Genomic DNA, 9248 nt, shown 5'->3' on the forward strand with positions numbered 1-9248 from the left:
GTGACCTTATGCACATTACGTCTTATATCGTGACCTTATGCACATTATGTCCTAAACTCATAGATCCTCCAACCTGCATTATGTTACTGGAAGAAATATGGTAAGTCAGATGTGAAGTTGGATTGATATAGTATTACAAAAATAGGTGTTTTTTATTTCATCCCATACCTACCCATAGGTTGTAAGTGGTAATGCAGCTCAGTCCTACTCACTGCAATAGCTGAGATGCAGTACTAGTCATAGCCTGTGGCCAGGGGTGGTGCTGTTCCTGGCAGAAAGCAGCAACATTTTCCTAATCCTAATTCGCTGAGATTTTTTTCGCTGAGATTGATTTTCCTAATCCTGTATAATCATTTCAATAGAATATTTAAATAGAACCAGTCAGCTGATTCATATTGGCAGAAACACAGGTAACATGAATTTGAGGCTGACTGTTTTTGCAGCTGTACAACATATGTTACATTCTGAAATGCTGTAGCGTTTTAGTAAATGCATTTGGAACTGCTTCTCCAATCTGATCACCTTGACTGACAGGTCCTTTTCTATACACACGCATAGTAAGAGACCTGTCCGTCAATGGGAGTAGGGTGCGGAGAAGCCGCCAGGAACCTGCCTTTTGGATTAATCATCCTAGTCACAATGTCATAACGTTGATGGACGCAATAACCAAGCTGGTCTTTAATATTTGTTTCCAGTGGTTCAAGCAGCAGGAATAAGCTGACCTATTCCCTATTTGAGAAAGGTAACTAAAATAACTGTTAAAGGGAATCTGTCACTAGTTTTTGCCACCTAATTTGAGAGCAGCATAAAGAGGGGGCAGAGATCCTCATTTCAGAGATGTGTCACTTACTAGACTGCTTAGTGTAGTTTTGATAAAATCACTAATTAATCAGCAATAGATTATCATTAGGTTTCACTCATACGAGCACATCACTCAGATGAGTACAATGCGATAAAATCTTGAATTGCACATGAACCAGTGTTATTCAATGAGGGAGAGCAGATGGTCAGCTTTTTTCTCATCCAGATTCTGGATGAGCGATAAGTCGCAGCAGGCTGCAATTATCAATGAGAGACGTGCCACTCACACCCATACAAGTCTATGAGTGCGAGTGAAACATCAGATTACTCTCGGATATTATCCGAGTGCAGTGCAATTAATCCACCCCTCTCCTCTGCATCTCCCTCCTCCTCCTTTAAAGCTGTGATCCGTTCACAGTGGCATGACACTCGGCTCATGCTAGCAACACAGAGGGAGCCGAGGGTTATTAGCATATCGCATCTGATGCACTCACATCGGATGTCATACCACTGTGTGAATCCAGCCTTAGAGGACTACTTGGTGTGCTGCCAGGTAGTCCCGCATATTCATGAACTCTGTATAACTCGTAGATATATATGTGGGCCAATAGAGGAAGACCGTATTGTGTATATTGTAGAGGGCACTATGGTCTCAATGCACCAGCCGGAGTGTGAGGGTTCAGAAAGAACGATGCCGTGCCATCCACACACCAGCTCCTACTCACTCACAGTCAGCACTTACATTGAAGCATTGTACATAAATGTACAGCGTGATTTAGGAGATACCAAGTGGGGGGAGTGAGAAGAAGGAAGCCGACTCATTCAGACTCACTCCGCTTTGGTCTGCACTAAGCGTCTCGAAGTGTGCCTCCCAATATACTAACTTGTGAATTTGGCTCATCTGCTCCTGCTTCACCCAACCTGTGGCTGACTAATTCTGCTGTACTCACTGCCCACATCGAAGCGAAGTACAGAGATATACAGAATAGTGGTGCAAAGCAGGGGGGGAGGCTGTGCATACCAGCTTCTATGCACACCGATTCCTGCTGCATTTAGCACTTACATTGAAGTGTAGTAAAGGAATGTGTAGTGTGATGTAGGTGCTAGTAAGGACAAGGGGGTCCATGATTAGCTGCTCCTGTGCCAAAAGGTTTCTGCTGTACAATCACAGGAAGGGGGGGACACTCTCTTCTGTCATTGGTTCCTGTACCCAGCGGATCCTGTTGCATTCTGCTTAAACATCTAAGCACTGAGGTGGAAGGATGAAGAAGAGGGCTGCATCATCCAATCACATTGCATTGTGCCCTACACTCAGGAGAGTGGCAGGTAGAGGCTAATGCTACACTGAACTGCACTGATACCACACGCAAGGCCAGTGGTACCACACCCAAGGCCAGTGGTACCACACCCAAGGCCAATGGTACCACACCCGAAGCTAGTGATACCACCCCCAAGGACAGTGGTACCACCCCTAATGCCAGTGGCACCTCCATGTTGGTTTGTTCTGGTATTTTGTGCATTCAAAATAGATGATACATTTGCATCACAACTATTATTTCTAATTCAACTGAGTATTTTTCGTGAGCAAGGATAATTATAGATATATAGATGGTAGTCGACTTGGGACAAGAACTCTACCTTTGAAGGAGTGGTCCAAAGTCCAAAGAAATTTTCATCTGAATCCCTCTTTAGTGTCATAATCTAAACTAATTTCTAATATGCTTGCATTAAAAATTCCCTATGTATCCCTAACTACACTATCTAACTGCTATTGTATTTTTTTCCTACTTCCTGTGTCATGATACTTTGTTTCAGAATCCCAGTGATTTCTGGGATATTCTGCGATATTCAAACGAAGCATCATCAGAGGGAAGAGGCTAAAGTCACTGCTGCTGCCTCTGCCGCCTTCCGTAAATGAAGAGGCTCTGCCCTGCTCTGTCCAATTGTGCTGTAATTATGCGATGTGCATAATTATAGTTCGCTCTCTGTTGTTGATTCAGATTAGTAGTAACAAGTTGGAGAACAGAGCACAGTGCACCATCAGTGCGTGTTATCAGGATAACTGGCATGCCGCCCCCGTAAGTGACGTAGCTTGTGAGGGTGGCCCATTGGTCTCTGCACGCCCAGTACCCTGACACCGCGTTCGGCTGTTTCAGTACTTATATTTACATATATGGGGAAATGTTGATCATACCAATCACAGATGACAATAATGAATGACAGGGACATTGCTAGAGTTTTAAAGTATCAAGGGCAGAAGCCTCAAGGTATATGTCTCCCCATAAGCCCAACGTATGTACATATATAGTTATCGCATAACACTGGTGCTGCTATACCAAGACTACTACATAGTGGCTGAACTTCTCCACCATTTTATCACAAAATAAAAAAAAGTCTTTAAAAAACACCACTATTACCGTGATTGATACAGTGACCATACAGAGGTAATAAATAATAGTTCTGCAGACAGTATAAAAAAAGTGCTGCATAATTATATAATGACTAGCCGTTGAGGCTTCTTTTGATTGGAGTGGTTCACTTTTCCTGACATTTTTTTCTGGTCCAGATCGCCATGAAGGCTTTGTGCAAAATAGACATGCAAGACAGTCAAATATTACTTCTCAAATTTTCAGCCCCCAGTTCTGTGCCTGTTTCTGCCCCATTTGCCCCATAACTGCACCTGCTGTGTGGCACAGTGACCCAAATACTGACAAAAATTGTAATGTTACTTCAATGACGCCCCCAAAAAGTGCAAATTGACAGTGCCCCTGAAAAAAATAATGACAGATAGATAGTGTCAGGTAAATGCACAACAAAATAAAAGGGTCAACTGTAACCTAAACTGTAAAAGTGACACCTTTTTCATCCCCAGAAGACTAGTGATCTTTACAGTTTCCCAAAACAATAATTATGAATCTTTCTAATAATTAGAATTATTCAAAACACTTATCTGTTGCATTTCTGAAGAACAGGATGAAAGTGATTCAGCGGCCAAGTGTGTTTCCTGATAAGAACCCAACAGAACACCTAAGGGGAATTCTGAAGAGACAAGTCGGAGATCACTCTCCACCCAGCATCCAGGCTCTATAACAGGTCATTCTAAAAGTATGAGAAAAGATAGATGTTGTAATATGTCACCAATTGTTCATCCGAGACGACTTGGTGCTGTCTATAAAAATCATCGAGATCATACAAAATACTAGATGTTGTAGTTGTTGAGTGTATTCATTTTTGCATTAACTAATTTGTGTAAACTGAAGATTTTTGTAATGAAAGTTACATTACTACTCTTACTTTCATGTTATGGGTTAAAAAAAGTTTTTAAAAAAAAGTGTTGTGAAACAGTCTTGTCAAAATTTTGGAAATTGCTCTTTTTATCGAGATATTGACTAAATCTTACTTTTCAAAGGGAGTACATACTGTATATGTATATATATATATATATATATACAGTGCCTTGCGAAAGTATTCGGCCCCCTTGAATTTTTCAAACTTTTCCCACATTTTAGGCTTCAAACATAGAGATAAAAATTTTAATGTTATGGTGAAGAATCAACAACATTGGGACACAATTGTGAAGTTGAACGAAATTTATTGCTTATTTTAAACTTTTTAAAAAAATAAATAACTGAAAATTGGGGCGTGCAATATTATTCGTCCCCTTTTACTTTCAATGTAGAAAACTCACTCCAGAAGTTCAATGAGGATCTCTGAATGATCCAAGGTTGTCCTAAATGACTGATGATGATAAATATAAGCCACCTGTGTGTAATCAAGTCTCCGTATAAATGCACCTGCTCTGTGATAGTCTCAGTGTTCTGTTTAAAGCGCAGATAGAATCATGAAGACCAAGGAACACAACAGGCAGGTCCGTGATACTGTTGTGGAGAAGTTTAAAGCCGGGTTTGGTTACAAAAAGATTTCCAAAACTTTAAACCTCCCAAGGAGCACTGTAAGGCTTAAGCCACACGGCGAGAAAAATGGTGCGAGTGGAGTGCGATAAAACATCGCATTCAACTCGGACCAATATTAGCCTGTGTCAGCGCACATGAGCGATTATTTTCTCAGCCCTAATCGGACCGAGAAAACAATTGCAGCATGCTGCGATTGTAATGCGAGACTCTTTCGCACCCACACTAGTGCAAAGCGAGAATCGCAATAGCCAGCTACGGAGGAGAGAGAGATAAATCCCTCCTCCCCTCCGCAGCGCCGGCCCACCCCTCCTCAGAGCCGGCCCGCCCCCCGCAGCTGAGGTCTGCTCGCACAGTCGGACCTCAGTCGCAGGGACACTCGCATGATACTCGGCTCCCGAATGTGAGGATCGCACTAGTGCCCCGTGTGGCACTGGCCTAAAAGCGATCATATTGAAATGGAAGGAGTATCATACCACTGCAAATCTACCAAGACCCGGCCGTCCATCCAAACTTTAATCTCAAACAAGGATAAGACTGATCAGAGATGCAGCCAAGAGGCCATGATCACTCTGGATGAACTGCAGAGATCTACAGCTGAGGTGGGAGAGTCTGTTCATAGAACAACAATCAGTCGTACACTGCACAAATCTGGCCTTTATGGAAGAGTGGCAAGAAGAAAGCCATTTCTCAAAGATATCCATAAAAAGTGTTGTTTAAAGTTTGCCACAAGCCACTTGGGAGACACACCAAACATGTGGAAGAAGATGCTCTAGTCAGATGAAACCAAAATCGAACTTTTTGGGCACAATGCCAAACGATATGTTTGGTGTAAAAGCAACACAGCTCATCACCCTGAACACACCATCCCGACTGTCAAACATGGTGGTGGCAGCATCATGGTTTGGGCCTGCTTTTCTTCAGCAGGGACAGGGAAGATGGTTAAAATTGATGGGAAGATGGATGGAGCCAAATACAGGACCATTCTTGAAGACAACCTGTTGGAGTCTGCAAAAGACCTGAGACTGGGACAGAGATTTGTCTTCCAACAAGACAATGATCCAAAACATAAAGCAAAATCTACAATGGAATGGTTCACAAATAAACGTATCCAGGTGTTAGAATGGCCAAGTCAAAGTCCAGACCTGAATCCAATCGAGAATCTGTGGAAAGAGCTGAAAACTGCTGTTCACAAATGCTCTCCATCCAACCTCACTCAGCTCAAGCTGTTTGCAAAGGAAGAATGGGCAAGAATTTCAGTCTCTCAATGTGCAAAACTGATAGAGACATACCCCAAGCGACTTGCAGCTTTAATCACAGCAAAAGGTGGCGCTACAAAGTATTAACTTAAAGGGGATGAATAATATTGCACGTCCCACTTTTCTGTTATTAATTTTTTTAAAAAGTTTAAAATAAGCAAGAAATTTTATTCAACTTCACAATTGTGTCCCACTTGTTGTTGATACTTCAACATAACATTAAAATGTTTATCTTTATGTTTGAAGCCTGAAATGTGGGAAAAGGTTGAAAAATTCAAGGGGGCCAAATACTTTGGCAAGGCTCTGTATATACCGTATATATATGCAGTTGCTCTTGAAATTATGAAATTATTTGGATTTATTTGTTTATATTGCACCATTCATTTGCGCATCAATTAACAAATGTCATCATCGCGGTCCGCATTAGAGCTCACAATATAAATTTCTTACCAATAGGTATTTGGAGACACAGGGAGATCGAACAATCTCTTTGTTGGGGGGATATTCACCCAGGACCCCTGAGCCACAATGCTGCCCCACCTTAACAAAAATTTACAAACTTCGCAATAAACAAATATATTGCTCAACATGACCAATATAGCATTTACATTTACTACATACAGACATGGAATGACAAGTATGTCAAGAAGAAAGGAAAGTTATTGCTTTTAGTTCTGCTTCATTTTACAGGACACCTGCTTGTGTAAACGTTCACATTCTCTCCCTTCAGTCACAATGATTTGTGATTTAGTTATCAGCCTTGTCATTTGCAATAGGGGTTTTGGAAGACGAAGGAATCAATCTGTGTATATTATAGCTGTCACTTACAATTATCTACTATTTGCTGTTCGCCATTTTTTTGGCCACGTTAAAAGAGTCCAAACATAAAACACAACTAGAAGACATTTTACACGTTTATCATGAAATTCATGCAAAATGCGATGACATTGCCTTGGCCACCAGTCAGAGTAAAATTTATCAATTACTACAACTGTTTTTTGGTTACTTACACAAAGAAAAAAGTAACAAGTGTGTTTTTGCTGCAAAATCACATAAAAAACACATGCAATCCACACATAAGTACAGTGGCATGTAAATGTTTGGGCACCCCTGGTCAAAATTACTGTTATTGTGAACAGTTAAGCAAGGTGAAGATGAAATGATCTCTAAAAGGCATAAAGTTAAAGATGACACATTTCCTTTTTATTTTAGACAAAAAATAATATTTTCATTCAGTACCTTTTTAAATTAAAAAATGAAAATTGGCTGATGCAAAAGTTTGGGCACCCTTCATGTTCAGACCAGGAGACTATGAGGGCCAAATTAAAACCTTCAGCTATTAGATTTGAGACATTGAACCATGGCGTGACCTGAACGACCACAGAATAAACAAAAATAAGATGATGCTCCAAGGCCAATGTCCTCTCTGGAATTCTGCAAGGACCAATCTTCATAGGTTCACCAGTCTCAAGTAACTGAGGAGATGCCACTAAAATGCCTTTATAAGTATTCCTATCTCAAAGGCATTTATCTTGACGTACAGCGAGTGTTATAGCTTCCTCTAAGAATTGGGGACGGGGCTGTAAACCATCTTGTTCTTTCTCCGATCCAAAAGTCTCCACTGCCGAGCTTTTAAAAACCGAGCAGTAATTCTGAACACTCCGACCTCTCTGCACCAATACAGTTATGTGGGATTCAGCCACAGCAAATTTGTCAGGGTCATCATAGATGAAGCCAAGAGATGAAAAAAATGCCTCAGCAGAGAACACAGGGAATTCTCAGGCAAACAAAATGTCCAACTTAATTTATGGACATCTATGTGTCACAGGGTGTAATATGATAACTGGAAGGAAGGGCGCCTAGCTGTCCCTTATTCCAAAGGTATGCTTGATGGTGGCGAGGTCCTGACCACCAGTGTAGCCCTGACTCCTGAAAAGAACTGGTCTAACACTCTCACCCAGGGAAGGGCTGGGACAGGAGAAATATATCCCACAAACAGCGACAGACAAGGGAAACCAATGCTCAAACTCACAGCAAGCACACTCAAAGGAAAAGACAATACTTGTTTAGGGAGAAATAAACAAACAACAAGGATATTTCCACCATACACCAAATAGCATACAGCAAATCACCAAAGCTGGATCAAATGCACAGGACCGGTGTCGCTGGGGCAAAGCTAGAGCTATCATTGGCATAAGACCCCAAGTCCCACTATCTTTTAAAGAGTGGGGGTAGCTGTGACAGGTCTTCAATAACCTGTGATCTCAGCAACAATTCGCAGACCAGCAGGAATGAACTCCTGCTAGACTGGACAGCAGAGGGAACAAAAACGCCGTGCTCTGACGTAGCAACGTCAGATTTGATGGGTTGTTACTGACATCTTGTGAGAAATTCATATCAGTAGCACCTTAAGAAATATAGTTAGAAAATTGGTGAAGTGTTCAATACTTATTTTGTCTGCTGTATTTGCCATCTAAAAAAAAATACTTATAGAAGAGCTTGAGGTTTCAGTTGAAGATTAAAAAAAAAAGTAATAAAGAAAACAGCATTCCTAACAATGAAACCTGAGTATCTAATCCTTAATGACAAATAACACTATATGTAATTACCACAGTGTAAGATTAATGCAGCCGCACATAAATAATTAGGCATAGCTATGTGAATGATTGAAAAGGTTCCTTATAACACATAATAACAAACTATAAGGCATGACAAAAGTTTATTGTGTTTGTAGGTGGCAAATAAACCTCTATTGATCTATTATAAGTGCTGTATTTATTTTGGCACGATTTGAGCTAACATTGCCTTAATTCTTCTAATAAGTTTCATGAGGCAAAACTGTAGATCAAAATACACTTAGTTACACAAAGCATTATCTCCTATTGGGATTACATCTAAGAACGCATGTCAGAGTAAAGATTATCTTTTGTCCTGTAATTTCAAGTTTCAATGAGCATATGAATGGTTAGTCATATGTATGACTTAACTGTAGCGTTATCTGGTCATTATAAGTATTGTATAATTTTTCCATTTTTTTTTAATCAATGTCCTTATTTTAAATGTTCTTTATACTTTCAGAAAACCATAGATTAGCTGTCAGCCATCTTTGTCATCTCTTCCATGAAGAGTGCCCATGTAAAACTGTAAAGGGGAAAAAAGCGCAATAGGGTCTTACCCGGTATGAGGGTGGACAAACAAGACAAAGAAGCACTCACCTGGTGAGGTTGTGCCAGTCACAACCCCTTATGATAGCCTGTGAGTGCCTGGTGGTTTAGCT

The sequence above is a fragment of the Anomaloglossus baeobatrachus genome, chromosome 6, assembly GCF_048569485.1.
Source record: "Anomaloglossus baeobatrachus isolate aAnoBae1 chromosome 6, aAnoBae1.hap1, whole genome shotgun sequence".
Classification (NCBI taxonomy): Eukaryota; Metazoa; Chordata; class Amphibia; order Anura; family Aromobatidae; genus Anomaloglossus; species Anomaloglossus baeobatrachus.